We start from the raw sequence: 17021 nt of genomic DNA, 5'->3' as shown, positions 1-17021 counted from the left end.
AAAGCTAGAACAACTGTTTTCCATGACAACAATACACAATAGTTATCTAAGCTGAATAGCGTAGTAATGTGCTTATATTAAAGAATATAACATCCCCAATCACCACAACACCCTGACTCCACTTATCCAAATTAAAAATAAAAGAGTTAGCTAAATTACTATTGTATTACTAGTAATTAAATATTTGACTGTTTCTAGCCTTAATGAAACCGGACGTAATTTTATACTTATTACACAAATGTTATAAAATATTAAAATTTGGTTTAAAAAAATATCTGACAAAAAAAAATTGAGATCCATTTGGAACCAACTTTTCAAGTCTATTCTACATATAAGTGATTCAAAATATTAGGTCGTACTATTGGTTAAGTTTTTGAGCGATTTCTAGTAACCGGAAGTGGTATTCTAACCAGTGTTAACACGATAACGGCCCGGGGGTCGGGGTACCTCATGGTTGCTAAACCGAAGAGTTGGTAGATGAGACCCGATAGCTGGTCACAGCATCCCACATTGGAGAGACAAATCCAACATCAAACTATTGCTGGCTCGTAGGTTGGATAAAGGATATGGAAGTAAATCGAGAAAGAAAAGCATGCTGAGTTAATGGCCTATATTGGGTATGACAAGTTGACAGCTGATCTCCTTGGATATTACTTTTTTTATAATTGGATATTACAATTAAGAGCACACAAGAAACAGTGCGATGACCACCTCTACACAGCTAGATGTAACGCAGTTATAATATATACAACGAGCCGACCCGCTGCGTATCATACGCCGCTATTTAGTTTTATTTTCTACTTTTCAGTAATTCATAATTTGTGAATTCGACAGTACCAATGCTGCCACTGAAAAAAATTGCTTTAAAACACTAAGACTCTCCTTTCCCCCCACCCCGTAAAAGCAGCCACCTCTTAGTTACACTCTATCCCCCACCCAAGTTTAAAATAGTTTCTAACTAAATTATCTGCCCCTTATAGGCGTCACTAAACCCGGCTCTACGATTGTAAACAATTAGCGTGAACTACAGCTCACCAGACCAAGTGGGGTGAGGGTGGTTGCGATATGCATAGAGAGGAAGAGAGGGGACTGCTAGGCGCGCTTACAGCTTGTTTTCTAACGTCTCCAAGAAGAGAATTATATATATAAATTGTCCAGCCGTAAACTGCAATAGATTTTATCCGCCTTTTTATCCACATGATTTGAGCAAACCAGCTGTGAACACCAGCTTAAGTGACTAATCATGCGATTGCTACAACTCTTGTTATCGCCCTTTCTAAAATCAAATGGTAATCTTTCAATTAAAATTTCATGACTAATTTAATATCTAAATAGATTTTTTTAATAGTAGGCTATATATTCTTGGAAAATCTGAAAAATATAAAAAGAACACGCTCCACTTAAAATGGGTTAAAAATTAGGGGGCAAGATTTACCCCCCCCCCCCCCCATTTCTCTCCCCCAACCTACCGACAAAGAGCAGGCTAAAAGCTTGTAACTGTCAATTTTATAATCTGTCTGCTTACTAACACGTGAGCTAATTTTTTGGTTGAGGGACGGAGCCTCTTTTATATTGTGATTTTGTTCCCAAAGTTTTTGTTTAACAAAAAAAATGTACTTCTTGGGGGGACGGGGAAGGTTTCTGGAATAAACCCTGGGCGGGGGGATATCAGCAACAGGCTAGAACTACTTCCGTCTCTCACAACATGCCATCAGCACTTTATTCAATGTCCTGCCATCAGCACTTTATTTAATGTCCTACCGTCCTGCCATCAGCACTATATTCAATGTCCTGCCGTCATGCCATCAGCACTTTATTCAATGTCCTACCGTCCTGCCATCAGCACTTTATTCAATGTCCTACCGTCCTGCCATCAGCACTTTATTCAATGTCCTGCCGTCAGCACTTTATTCAATGTCCTGCCGTCAGCACTTTATTCAATGTCCTGCCATCAGCACTTTATTCAATGTCATGCCATCAGCACTTTATTCAATGTCCTGCCGTCACCTCTCGTCTGCCCCTGCTGACCATCATTATTATGTCATTAATTTGCTGATAATCGCCATGACGTCAATACCCGATTAGAGAATATTTATTTAATTTTTTCTCCAAACGATACTTGTAGAATCGATACCTGCATTATTCACGTCATACAACACCACACAAACAAAAGTATCGAATGTCTAATGCGTTGGCAGGTAATCGGGGCCGCGATCATCTAGCTCTGCCCATGAGGCGATTAAGTTGAGCTGTTTTAGGGCTGATGGGCTGAAAACGAGACCAGGACGGTCCCCACGGGACAAGTGTCTGTGGTCTCATGCTGTCGTGTCCTGCTAGTGTGTCTCATGCTAGTCTTGTCGTGTCCTCCTAGTGTGTCTCATGCTAGTCCTGTCGTGTCCTGCTAGTTTGTCTCATGTTAGTCCTGTCGTGTCCTGCTAGTGTGTCTCATGTTAGTCCTGTCTTGTCCTGCTAGTGTGTCTCATGCTAGTCCTGTCGTGTCCTGCTAGTGTGTCTCATGCTGTCGTGTCCTGCTAGTGTGTCTCATGCTGTCGTGTCCTGCTAGTGTGTCTCATGTTGTCGTGTCCTGCTAGTGTGTCTCATGCTATTCCTGTCGTGTCCTGCTAGTGTGTCTCATGTCGTGTCCTGCTAGTGTGTCTCATGCTGTCGTGTCCTGCTAGTGTGTCTCATGCTAGTCCTGTCGTGTCCTGCTAGTGTGTCTCATGCTGTCATGTCCTGCTAGTGTGTCTCATGTCGTGTCCTGCTAGTGTGTCTCATGCTGTCGTGTCCTGCTAGTGTGTCTCATGCTAGTCCTGTCTAGTCCTGCAAGTGTGTCTCATGCTAGTCCTGTCGTGTCCTGCTAGTGTGTCTCATGCTAGTCCTGTCATGTCCTGCTAGTGTGTCTCATGTCGTGTCCTGCTAGTGTGTCTAATGCTAGTCCTGTCGTGTCCTGCTAGTGTGTCTCATGCTGTCGTGTCCTGCTAGTGTGTCTCATGCTAGTCCTGTCGTGTCCTGCTAGTGTGTCTCATGCTGTCGTGTCCTGCTAGTGTGTCTCATGCTGTCGTGTCCTGCTAGTGTGTCTCATGCTGTCGTGTCCTGCTAGTGTGTCTCATGCTAGTCCTGTCGTGTCCTGCTAGTGTGTCTCATGCTAGTCCTGTCGTGTCCTGCTAGTTTGTCTCATGTTAGTCCTGTCGTGTCCTGCTAGTGTGTCTCATGTTAGTCCTGTCGTGTCCTGCTAGTGTGTCTCATGCTAGTCCTGTCGTGTCCTGCTAGTGTGTCTCATGCTAGTCCTGTCATGTCCTGCTAGTGTGTCTCATGCTAGTCCTGTCGTGTCCTGCTAGTTTGTCTCATGTTAGTCCTGTCGTGTCCTGCTAGTGTGTCTCATGTTAGTCCTGTCGTGTCCTGCTAGTGTGTCTCATGCTAGTCCTGTCATGTCCTGCTAGTGTGTCTCATGCTAGTCCTGTCGTGTCCTGCTAGTGTGTCTCATGCTGGCGTGTCCTGCTAGTGTGTCTCATGCTAGTCCTGTCGTGTCCTGCTAGTGTGTCTCATGCTGTCGTGTCCTGCTAGTGTGTCTCATGCTGTCGTGTCCTGCTAGTGTGTCTCATGCTAGTCCTGTCATGTCCTGCTAGTGTGTCTCATGTTAGTCCTGTCGTGTCCTGCTAGTGTGTCTCATGCTAGTCCTGTCGTGTCCTGCTAGTGTGTCTCATGTCGTGTCCTGCTAGTGTGTCTCATGTTAGTCCTGTCGTGTCCTGCTAGTGTGTCTCATGCTAGTCCTGTCGTGTCCTGCTAGTGTGTCTCATGTCGTGTCCTGCTAGTGTGTCTCATGCTAGTCCTGTCGTGTCCTGCTAGTGTGTCTCATGCTGTCGTGTCCTGCTAGTGTGTCTCATGCTGTCGTGTCCTGCTAGTGTGTCTCATGCTGTCGTGTCCTGCTAGTGTGTCTCATGCTAGTCCTGTCGTGTCCTGCTAGTGTGTCTCATGCTAGTCCTGTCGTGTCCTGCTAGTTTGTCTCATGTTAGTCCTGTCGTGTCCTGCTAGTGTGTCTCATGTTAGTCCTGTCGTGTCCTGCTAGTGTGTCTCATGCTAGTCCTGTCGTGTCCTGCTAGTGTGTCTCATGCTAGTCCTGTCATGTCCTGCTAGTGTGTCTCATGCTAGTCCTGTCGTGTCCTGCTAGTGTGTCTCATGCTAGTCCTGTCATGTCCTGCTAGTGTGTCTCATGCTGTCGTGTCCTGCTAGTGTGTCTCATGTTAGTCCTGTCGTGTCCTGCTAGTGTGTCTCATGCTAGTCCTGTCGTGTCCTGCTAGTGTGTCTCATGCTAGTCCTGTCGTGTCCTGCTAGTGTGTCTCATGTCGTGTCCTGCTAGTGTGTCTCATGCTAGTCCTGTCATGTCCTGCTAGTGTGTCTCATGCTAGTCCTGTCATGTCCTGCTAGTGTGTCTCATGCTAGTCCTGTCATGTCCTGCTAGTGTGTCTCATGTCGTGTCCCGCTAGTGTGTCTCATGCTAGTCCTGTCGTGTCCTGCTAGTGTGTCTCATGCTGTCGTGTCCTGCTAGTGTGTCTCATGCTAGTCCTGTCGTGTCCTGCTAGTGTGTCTCATGCTAGTCCTGTCGTGTCCTGCTAGTGTGTCTCATGCTAGTCCTGTCGTGTCCTGCTAGTGTGTCTCATGCTAGTCCTGCCGTGTCCTGCTAGTGTGTCTCATGCTAGTCCTGTCGTGTCCTGCTAGTGTGTCTCATGCTGTCGTGTCCTGCTAGTGTGTCTCATGCTAGTCCTGTCGTGTCCTGCTAGTGTGTCTCATGCTGTCGTGTCCTGCTAGTGTGTCTCATGCTAGTCCTGTCGTGTCCTGCTAGTGTGTCTCATGCTGTCGTGTCCTGCTAGTGTGTCTCATGCTAGTCCTGTCGTGTCCTGCTAGTGTGTCTCATGCTAGTCCTGTCGTGTCCTGCTAGTGTGTCTCATGCTGTCGTGTCCTGCTAGTGTGTCTCATGCTAGTCCTGTCGTGTCCTGCTAGTGTGTCTCATGCTGTCGTGTCCTGCTAGTGTGTCTCATGCTGTCGTGTCCTGCTAGTGTGTCTCATGCTAGTCCTGTCGTGTCCTGCTAGTGTGTCTCATGCTGTCGTGTCCTGCTAGTGTGTCTCATGCTGTCGTGTCCTGCTAGTGTGTCTCATGCTGTCGTGTCCTGCTAGTGTGTCTCATGCTGTCGTGTCCTGCTAGTGTGTCTCATGCTGTCGTGTCCTGCTAGTGTGTCTCATGCTAGTCCTGTCGTGTCCTGCTAGTGTGTCTCATGCTGTCGTGTCCTGCTAGTGTGTCTCATGTCGTGTCCTGCTAGTGTGTCTCATGCTAGTCCTGTCTTGTCCTGCTAGTGTGTCTCATGCTGTCGTGTCGTGTCCTGCTAGTGTGTCTCATGCTAGTCCTGTCGTGTCCTGCTAGTGTGTCTCATGCTAGTCCTGTCGTGTCCTGCTAGTGTGTCTCATGCTGTCGTGTCCTGCTAGTGTGTCTCATGCTAGTCCTGTCGTGTCCTGCTAGTGTGTCTCATGCTGTCATGTCCTGCTAGTGTGTCTCATACTGTCGTGTCCTGCTAGTGTGTCTCATGCTAGTCATGTCGTGTCCTGCTAGTGTGTCTCATGCTGTCGTGTCCTGCTAGTGTGTCTCATGTTGTCGTGTCCTGCTAGTGTGTCTCATGCTAGTCATGTCGTGTCCTGCTAGTGTGTCTCATGCTGTCGTGTCCTGCTAGTGTGTCTCATGCTGTCGTGTCCTGCTAGTGTGTCTCATGCTAGTCCTGTCGTGTCCTGCTAGTGTGTCTCATGCTAGTCCTGTCGTGTCCTGCTAGTGTGTCTCATGCTAGTCCTGTCGTGTCCTGCTAGTGTGTCTCATGCTGTCGTGTCCTGCTAGTGTGTCTCATGCTGTCATGTCCTGCTAGTGTGTCTCATGCTGTCGTGTCCTGCTAGTGTGTCTCATGCTGTCGTGTCCTACTAGTGTGTCTCATGCTAGTCCTGTCATGTCCTACTAGTGTGTCTCATGCTAGTCCTGTCGTGTCCTGCTAGTGTGTCTCATGTTAGTCCTGTCATGTCCTGCTAGTGTGTCTCATGTTGTCGTGTCCTGCTAGTGTGTCTCATGCTAGTCCTGTCGTGTCCTGCTAGTGTGTCTCATGCTGTCGTGTCCTGCTAGTGTGTCTCATGCTGTCGTGTCCTGCTAGTGTGTCTCATGCTAGTCCTGTCCTACCAAATTCTGTACAGTGTCGTGTTCTTCAAGATTTCAATAACTGGCATTTGAAATTTAATTTTATCTTCCTCTCACAGCACATCACATTATGACACACATTTTTAGATATTTAATTAGCAATAAAAAAATAAAGATATTTAATTAGCAATCAAAAATGAAGATATTTAATTAGCAACCAGAAGTTTAAAAAAAAAACATTACACGTTATTACAAACCCAGAGTTAAACCCTACGTTAAACCCAGAGTTAAACCCTACGTTAAACCCAACCCTTCTCCCGACACATTGTATGGACGGATTAACCTCAATACTAGCCACACTTGTATCAGATGGCCCACTGGCTCAACAGACCTACTTTCACTTTATTATACTTGACTTAAGCGATCTTCGATTTAGCTAAAGCGGATAAAAAATCAATTTGCAAAAAAAAAAAAAATTAATAAAAATAAAATTAACATTTATTTAGATTTATAGGACCTTAGATTTATAGGACTTGATATTTATAGGACCTGAGATTTATTGGACCTGATATTTATGGGACCTGAGATTTATGGGACCTGAGATTTATGGGACCTGAGATTTATGGGCCCTACATTTGAGGGACCTGAGATTTATGGGACCTGAGATTTATGGGACCTGAGATTTATGGGACCTGATATTTATGGGACCTGAGATTTATGGGACCTGAGATTTATGGGACCTGAGATTTATGGGACCTGAGATTTATGGGACCTGAGATTTATGGGACCTGAGATTTATGGGACCTGAGATTTATGGGACCTGAGATTTGTGGGACCTAAGATTTATGGGACCTGAGATTTGAGGGACCTGAGATTTATGGGACTAAGATTTATGGGACCTGAGATTTATGGGACTGAGCTTTATGGGACTGAGATTTATGGGACCTGGGAACGAGATTTCAGTTGGGATAAAACACAAGTCCCATTTATTGGGGTTTAAACACCACTGGTCTGATTAATTGAGGATTAAACACCAGTCTCTTCTACCAACCAGGCTAGATAGTGTTAACTTCTCAATCAAGTTAGTCCCAATTTCATCTCCTTCTGAATGTCGATTGTTGGAAGTAAGGGAAGAAACGTGTGACGGGGTACATCACATCTAGAGCAACTTGTGGGTGATAGACTCTGGGAGTGTGGGCGGCGCTAGAGAATGTTCTGGAGTTAAAGCACTGTTATTTAAATATAAGCCGCGTTTCCTGGTCGTTGAACTTTTGCCTCAATTTGCCTAATCTTGCGGAAGACGTGTGGTTTACATTTGTCGCATATATTTGGCGGTGTGTCGCGTATATTTGGTGGTGTGTCGCATATATTTGCTGGGGTGTCGCATATATTTGGTGGTGTGTCGTATATATATATATATATATATATATATATATATATATATATATATATATATATATATATATACATATATATATATATATATATTGTCGTATATCCGGTGCTGTGTGTCGCATATATTTGGTGGTGTGTCACGTATATTTGGTGGTGTGTTGCATATATTCGTTGCAGTGTGTCATATATTTAAGTATTGTGTCGCATAGTTTTAGCGATGTGTCGCATCAATTGGGTCCTGTGTCGCATTGATTTGTTTAATGAATTTCCGGTTACAAGTGTCTGAAAATACTTTTAGCAATGTATCGAAATATCGGAGTCTAAATATACTAGAAATCAAATTTTCGAACTCATTTTTATTGGTCTCGTCGTTATTCCAAATGAGAGGGCGTTCACTAGCAGTTACGTAACCTATGATTGGCCTCAGGTTAGGTAACCTATGTTTTGTCTCAGTAATAGTATATTAAAATTTACTTATTACAATCATGTAGAAATATACACGGCAACATTCAACTAGAATAGATTGGACGAGTTTCGGTGGAGTATAAAAATGTTCAAATTGTTTCCATTCACTGCTTGGACAACCGGTCTAGACGCGTTTGATGAATGTTGAGATTTAGAAGCAACAGACCATGAAACATGAGCTCACACTCCGGAACAGCTGTGGTTCAACTTGGCTGCTCAATTTACAGTTGTCTGGTCATATCACATGACCTGAGGTCACGTGACAACTCCCAATATAAGTCCATGCTATCACTTACACAAATCATTGGTGTATTGTGAAAGTATAAAGCTATTGTGGTTTTGTATTGTGTTCTTTATGTGAGGTAACAACGAAGTATTAAAATTGTATTGTATTGAAGAATAATTTCTTCCTTTACATTCAGTTTGTGTTAAATCATGGCTAGGGATATCATTTGACGTATTCTAAATCTTTAAATGATGATACATAGGCTTAGGTAATAATTGAAACTCATTTAATTATCATTAAAGAATCTAAAATAATTAAATAATATTAAACTGTATGTAGGTATTTAAATATGTAAAATATAGCTCAATACATATTTAAAATATAATCACCATATAAATTACTCACCTTTAAAGCTGGCCAATAGATGTATGAGAAGTTTTTGATTAGATCACGGACGAAAGCACAGGTCTATTGATGATGTGTTTAAGTAAGTCACGTGTGAAAGCATACTTCAATTGATGAGCTCACTTGAGAGACGTATAAAAGCATACTTCAACAGCTGATTTGTTTAATTAAGTCACGGATGAAAGCACAGCGCAATGGATGATCGCAAACAAGAAAATCAACAAACCAAGGACCGTAACTGCGGGATGAAAAAAACCAGACCAGCGCGCAACATTCGCGCGTGCGAGATGACGTCGGTTGATGGGAGCAGACGAGACTGTATCCTCCACGCCTGCTACTCACATGAACAGGCGTGAACCTCGTCAAGACCGGTCTTCTGCCGGCAATACGGCTTTTGATGACGTCATTTCTGACCTCAGTGACACCAGGAAGTCATGCTTACAGCGATCGAAATTCAGTGGCTGAACATAATAATAATAACTTCAATAAATAACAATACGGAATACATGAAAATAATAAATTACTTCTAATAATAATGATGATAATGATGATGATGGTAATGATGAAGATAGTAAAACTAATACAATCATTAATAACAATAATTCGTTATTGATATACACAATACTTACATTGATAAAAGCCATGCGTTGATTCTCTGTGTAATTATAACTTAAGGACCGTATATCATCAAAATGTGCTGACTACTCAAGCTACTGTGTATCTATTATAATCCATAGCTTATTGAGGGTCGTCTTATCCTGATGTCTTGCTTATTACCCAATCTTCATTGACGGATTTTGGTTTTGATGCTTTTTTCAAGTTTCGACATCATGTTTTTTCGATATCAAGTTTTTTATTGGAAGATTTTTAAAAAGTTTTATTTTATGACCCGCTTATGTTTTAGTTATCCGACATTTTTGAACACGTGACAGTTTGGTCCTGATTGGAGGAGGGGGGGGGGGTAGATGAAGGGAGGCACAATGACCTTAAGACAAGCTGATATTTTTTGCTGTAATTCTGATTTTGAATTATTGTAATGCTAAAAATAGTTGATTAATTAATCTCTAATTGGCAGCCGAAATATTTAAAATTAAAAAGTTTTTCAGAAATGATGCATTTCGACTTGACGCATGCTCAAGTATAAAATGTGGAACTGAATTTTTTTAAGCTCAACAAACTGGAGATAATGTCACTGACAAATTGTTCATGACAGTTGTGTCATCTCTGACAACCAAATTCTGACGGCCATGTTGTTCATGATTAATGTCAGCTTGAAATACAGTAATTGACACTGACAGTATCTTTTTGATTGACATTGACAGTGTTGTTTTGATAACATGGCACTGTCCCTGCTTTAACAAAGACTGCCCCTGCAAAACCAATAAAATCGAACATCTTCAACCTTGTAAATCAAAATGAGTTTTTTCCCTTTATTTTCCCTTCAGTAAACGTGAGGGCTTATCAGGTTATGTGGCCAAATTTCGCTCGATTTATATCTTAGCCTTGGCCAGATGGAGAATGGCGTCCCCTCCCCCGGGCCTCACCCCCACCCTGGTCTCAGCCTTCACCCAGCGGTTCGTGCTTGCTTTGATTAACCCAAACAGAGGAGGCCGGAAGGAGAAATGTTCGTACTTTGTGCAAATATTTCTCCCTATTGTTGCAGCACGGCCTGTTGGTGTGAAGTTCATCAAAAACTGGGATCGGATTAAAAAAACGGAACTATTTATCTGCTGGTTGTTCCAGAGTGCTTGAGTAAAATTAAATGAGGAGAAACCACGTGATGTGATGTCAACTCTCCAGGTTGGTGTGGAGACGCTCGGTGGGAGAGGGGTGGGGGAGAAGCGGGGGGGGGGGGGTTCTAAATTAAAGTCTTAACACAAGAACATCCTACGTGCTATCTCGTTTTGTCTTTGTTATGGTTAAAACTGTTTAATTAACGGTTTAATTAATGTTAAAAATAATCCAGGCACCATTGTCACATCACGTACTAGTTATAAAATTGTGTTGTTGAGGCTGTGTTCTGTTGATACGTGTGTCTGTCGTCAACATTTGTGGGGGGTTTATTTGTTCTACTTGAGTTGGATCAGGGCACGTCTTCTGCTTTGTTAATTGTAATATGGAAGGAGATTGTGTGTCGACATCATATTCTCCATATATTCTGTTGACTCCCACTTCAGTCTGCTTTTTCTTTCTGGATTTGCTTCCAAAGCCATTGACCACATCTACAAGACAGCGATTGTTTGCTTTTAGCGTTTTGTCTCTAAGTTTGCTTGTTATACATTAACAACGAGCCCCACCTGCCCAGGTGTCCAAACTTGGGACTTTTGGAGTTAGCTCCACCCTACCACCCTACCACCAAAGAGTTGATATGGCTCCGTGTAGACTTTGTTCTGTCTAAGTAGAGTTGATATGGCTCCGTGTAGACTTTGTTCTAAGCTGAGTTGATATGGCTCCGTGTAGACTTTGTTCTAAGCTGAGTTGATATGGCTCCGTGTAGACTTTGTTCTAAGTAGAGTTGATATGGCTCCCTGTAGACTTGACTTTAGTTCCCTGGCAGACGATATTTGAGAACAGACGTCAAGCAGACGCAACAATGTAGGTCAACTTTCGAAGCAAACGGGTCAACGCATAGACTCTCCTATTACAGAAAATTAGATAAACGGAATGAGAATTGGGCTGAATTAATTACACTGCAGCAGCAGGAGTTAGTTTGACGTAAAGAGCTTAATATGTTAATCTTAACGACAATGTGCATGTGTTAAGTCTGGCTCTCATTAATGAAAACTGAACATACGTCTTAAAGTGACCCTATCAATGAACTCCCGATGAAAGGGAATATATCAACATACGTGAGCACCAAGGCTTTTATTAGTAACCAACCCAGAATGTAGCTTTAGTAAGGTTACACTCAATTAAATTTATTTTTTACTTTTTAGTACATTTTTGTGTCGTTTTGGTTTTTAACGATTTGTGAATATAATAAAAGCCTTTTTCTTTTGAATTTAGATTGGTTACCGAAAATACTAAAAACACCTATCATATCCAATCTTAAGTGAAGTCCAACAAATATCAAACCATATTTATTCAAATAAAATCGTGCATGATTTTAAAAAAATTTAATGGGCCATTCGAATAATGTGCCCATTAGATTAAAAAGTGGGACTTTAAGAAACTTTCGGAGATATTTACTCACCCACTTCTGCTACATTTCTCCCCACACTCCCACCTCTTCTCTTATCCTTCCCTGCACTGTGCTCTCCCACACTCTCTATCACTTTGTCCACACACTTTTCCCACACCCTCTTCCCAACACCACCAACCCTAACATCGTTCACCCCACAATGATGTCCCTTAAACCCTTCCCTTAAACCCTTTCCTTAAATCCTTCCCTTACACTCTCCCCATCACACTCTCCCCATCACATTCTCCCTATCTCACTCACCCCATCACCCCCACCCAATCTACCCCTCCAACAGTCAGAAGTCATATGTCGCAGAGACAACGGCCAATTAGTCTGTGTGGCTGACGTGTCTTAGTGTATCTCTCACCGCCCCACCCCTTCCGGCCTTCACCGCCATTTAATACAACGTGTACGTGTCCGGTCGTCTGTAAGACGTGGTCAGCTACAGACGTGGTCCGCTACAGACGTGGTCAGCTACAGACGTGGTCAGCTACAGACGTGGTCAGCTACAGACGTGGTCAGCTACAGACGTGGTCAGCTACAGACGTGGTCAGCTAAAGACGTGGTCAGCTACAGACATGGTCAGACGTGGTCAGCTACAGACGTGGTCAGCTACAGACGTGGACAGCTACAGACGTGGTCAGCGACAGACGTGGTCAGACGTGGTCAGCTACAGACGTGGTCAGCTACAGACGTGGTCAGACGTGGTCAGCTACAGACGTGGTCAGCTACAGACGTGGTCAGCTACAGACGTGGTCAGCTACAGACGTGGTCAGCTACAGACGTGGTCAGCTACAGACGTGGTCAGCTACAGACGTGGTCAGCTACAGACGTGGTCAGCTACAGACGTGGTCAGACGTGGTCAGCTACAGACGTGGTCAGCTACAGACGTGGTCAGCTACAGACGTGGTCAGCTACAGACGTGGTCAGCTACAGACGTGGTCAGCTACAGACAGACGTGGTCAGCTACAGACGTGGTCAGCTAAAGACGTGGTCAGCTACAGACGTGGTCACCTACAGACGTGGTCAGCTAAAGACGTGGTCAGCTACAGACGTGGTCAGCTACAGACGTGGTCAGCTATAGACGTGGTCAGCTACAGACGTGGTCAGCTACAGACGTGGTCAGCTACAGACGTGGTCAGACGTGGTCAGCTACAGACGTGGTCAGCTACAGACGTGGTCAGACGTGGTCAGTTACAGACGTGGTCAGTTACAGACGTGGTCAGCTACAGACGTGGTCAGTTACAGACGTGGTCAGCTACAGACGTGGTCAGCTACAGACGTGGTCAGCTACAGACGTGGTCAGACGTGGTCAGTTACAGACGTGGTCAGTTACAGACGTGGTCAGCTACAGACGTGGTCAGCTACAGACGTGGTCAGTTACAGACGTGGTCAGTTACAGACGTGGTCAGCTACAGACGTGGTCAGCTACAGACGTGGTCATCTACAGACGTGGTCAGCTACAGACGTGGTCAGTTACAGACGTGGTCAGCTACAGACGTGGTCAGCTACAGACGTGGTCAGCTACAGACGTGGTCAGCTACAGACAGACGTGGTCAGCTACAGACGTGGTCAGCTAAAGACGTGGTCAGCTACAGACGTGGTCACCTACAGACGTGGTCAGCTAAAGACGTGGTCAGCTACAGACGTGGTCAGTTACAGACGTGGTCAGATGTGGTCAGCTACAGACGTGGTCAGCTACAGACGTGGTCAGCTACAGACGTGGTCAGCTACAGACAGACGTGGTCACCTACAGACGTGGTCAGCTAAAGACGTGGTCAGCTACAGACGTGGTCAGTTACAGACGTGGTCAGATGTGGTCAGCTACAGACGTGGTCAGCTACAGACGTGGTCAGCTACAGACGTGGTCAGTTACAGACGTGGTCAGATGTGGTCAGCTACAGACGTGGTCAGTTACAGACGTGGTCAGATGTGGTCAGCTACAGACGTGGTCAGCTACAGACGTGGTCAGCTACAGACGTGGTCAGCTACAGACGTGGTCAGCTACAGACGTGGTCAGCTACAGAGGTGGTCAGCTACAGACGTGGTCAGACGTGGTCAGCTACAGACAGACGTGGTCAGCTACAGACGTGGTCAGTTACAGACGTGGTCAGCTACAGACGTGGTCAGCTACAGACGTGGACAGCTAAAGACGTGGTCAGCTACAGACGTGGTCAGTTACAGACGTGGTCAGCTACAGACGTGGTCAGACGTGGTCAGCTACAGACGTGGTCAGCTACAGACGTGGTCAGCTACAGACAGACGTGGTCAGCTACAGACGTGGTCAGCTACAGACAGACGTGGTCAGCTACAGACGTGGTCAGCTAAAGACGTGGTCAGTTACAGACGTGGTCAGACGTGGTCAGTTACAGACGTGGTCAGTTACAGACGTGGTCAGCTACAGACGTGGTCAGACGTGGTCAGCTACAGACGTGGTCAGCTACAGACGTGGTCAGCTACAGACGTGGTCAGCTACAGACAGACGTGGTAGGCTACAGACGTGGTCAGTTACAGGCGTGGTCAGTTACAGACGTGGTCAGCTACAGACGTGGTCAGCTAAAGACGTGGCCAGTTACAGACGTGGTCAGTTACAGACGTGGTCAGTTACAGGCGTGGTCAGACGTGGTCAGTTACAGACGTGGTCAGTTACAGACGTGGTCAGTTACAGACATGGTCAGCTACAGATAGACGTGGTCAGCTACAGACGTGGTCAGCTACAGACGTGGTCAGCTAAAGACGTGGTCAGTTACAGACGTGGTTAGCTACAGACGTGGTCAGCTACAGACGTGGTCAGCTACAGACGTGGTCAGTTACAGACGTTGTCAACTACAGACGTGTTCAGCTACAGACGTGGTCAGCTAAAGACGTGGTCAGCTACAGACGTGGTCAGCTAAAGACGTGGTCAGCTACAGACGTGGTCAGCTACAGACGTGGTCAGTTACAGACGTGGTCAGCTACTGACGTGGCCAGCTACAGACGTGGTCAGACGTGGTCAGTTACAGACGTGGTCAGCTACAGACGTTTTCAGACGTGGTCAGTTACAGACGTGGTCAGTTACAGACGTGGTCAGCTACAGACGTGGTCAGCTACAGACGTGGTCAGCTACAGACGTGGTCAGCTACAGACGTGGTCAGCTACAGACGTGGTCAGCTACAGACGTGGTCAGCTACAGACGTGGTCAGACGTGGTCAGCTACAGACGTGGTCAGCTACAGACGTGGTCAGCTACAGACGTGGTCAGACGTGGTCAGCTACAGACGTGGTCAGCTACAGACGTGGTCAGCTACAGACGTGGTCAGCTACAGACGTGGTCAGCTACAGACGTGGTCAGCTACAGACGTGGTCAGACGTGGTCAGCTACAGACGTGGTTAGACGTGGTCAGCTACAGACAGACGTGGTCAGCTACAGACGTGGTCAGTTACAGACGTGGTCAGCTACAGACGTGGTCAGACGTGGTCAGCTACGGACAGACGTGGTCAGCTACAGACGTGGTCAGATACAGACGTCGTGAGCTAAAGACGTGGTCAACTACAGACGTGGTCAGTTACAGACGTGGTCAGCTACAGACGTGGTCAGACGTGGTCAGCTACAGACGTGGTCAGCTACAGACGTGGTCAGCTACAGACAGACGTGGTCAGCTACAGACGTGGTCAGCTAAAGACGTGGTCAGTTACAGACGTGGTCAGTTACAGACGTGGTCAGTTACAGACGTGGTCAGACGTGGTCAGTTACAGACGTGGTCAGTTACAGACGTGGTCAGTTAAAGGCGTGGTCAGACGTGGTCAGTTACAGACGTGGTCAGTTACAGACGTGGTCAGCTACAGACGTGGTCAGTTACAGACGTGGTCAGTTACAGGCGTGGTCAGACGTGGTCAGTTACAGACGTGGTCAGTTACAGACGTGGTCAGTTACAGACGTGGTCAGTTACAGACGTGGTCAGTTACAGACGTGGTCAGTTACAGACGTGGTCAGCTACAGACAGACGTGGTCACCTACAGACGTGGTCAGCTAAAGACGTGGTCAGCTACAGACGTGGTCAGACGTGGTCAGCTACAGACGTGGTCAGCTACAGACGTGGTCAGTTACAGACGTGGTCAGATGTGGTCAGCTACAGACGTGGTCAGCTACAGACGTGGTCAGCTACAGACGTGGTCAGCTACAGACGTGGTCAGCTACAGACGTGGTCAGCTACAGACGTGGTCAGACGTGGTCAGCTACAGACAGACGTGGTCAGCTACAGACGTGGTCAGTTACAGACGTGGTCAGCTACAGACGTGGTCAGCTACAGACGTGGACAGCTAAAGACGTGGTCAGCTACAGTCGTGGTCAGTTACAGACGTGGTCAGCTACAGACGTGGTCAGACGTGGTCAGCTAAAGACGTGGTCAGCTACAGACGTGGTCAGCTACAGACGTGGTCAGTTACAGACGTGGTCAGCTACTGACGTGGCCAGCTACAGACGTGGTCAGACGTGGTCAGTTACAGACGTGGTCAGCTACAGACGTTTTCAGACGTGGTCAGTTACAGACGTGGTCAGTTACAGACGTGGTCAGCTACAGACGTGGTCAGCTACAGACGTGGTCAGCTACAGACGTGGTCAGCTACATACGTGGTCAGCTACAGACGTGGTCAGCTACAGACGTGGTCAGTTACAGACGTGGTCAGCTACAGACGTGGTCAGCTACAGACGTGGTCAGCTACAGACGTGGTCAGCTACAGACGTGGTCAGCTACAGACGTGGTCAGACGTGGTCAGCTACAGACGTGGTCAGCTACAGACGTGGTCAGTTACAGACGTGATCAGCTACAGACGTGGTCAGCTACAGACGTGGTCAGCTACAGACGTGGTCAGAGGTGGTCAGCTACAGACGTGGTTAGACGTGGTCAGCTACAGACAGACGTGGTCAGCTACAGACGTGGTCAGTTACAGACGTGGTCAGCTACAGACGTGGTCAGACGTGGTCAGCTACGGACAGACGTGGTCAGCTACAGACGTGGTCAGATACAGACGTCGTGAGCTAAAGACGTGGTCAGCTACAGACGTGGTCAGTTACAGACGTGGTCAGCTACAGACGTGGTCAGACGTGGTCAGCTACAGACGTGGTCAGCTACAGACGTGGTCAGCTACAGACAGACGTGGTCAGCTACAGACGTGTTCATCTAAAGACGTGGTCAGTTACAGACG

The 17021-nt window shown here is 46.1% G+C and overlaps 1 protein-coding gene across 1 annotated transcript in view; it reads right to left on the bottom strand.

The window, feature by feature from the left end:
• The window catches only part of LOC131948086 (G-protein coupled receptor daf-37-like), a 35488-nt gene extending 26758 nt beyond the window's left edge, over positions 1-8730 (bottom strand). Inside the window, exon 1 of the mRNA XM_059309593.1 lies at positions 8658-8730. The gene's annotated coding sequence lies outside the window, so the exon portion shown is untranslated. The remainder of the gene's footprint in view (positions 1-8657) is intronic.
• Positions 8731-17021: the final 8291 nt, after the last annotated feature.

This window comes from Physella acuta, unplaced genomic scaffold, assembly GCF_028476545.2.
Source record: "Physella acuta isolate Inbredline_101_S28 unplaced genomic scaffold, ASM2847654v3 ptg000622l, whole genome shotgun sequence".
Taxonomy (NCBI): Eukaryota; Metazoa; Mollusca; class Gastropoda; family Physidae; genus Physella; species Physella acuta.
The sequence above is the reverse complement of the archived record's forward strand: the minus strand, read 5'-3'. Positions and strand labels throughout refer to the sequence as shown.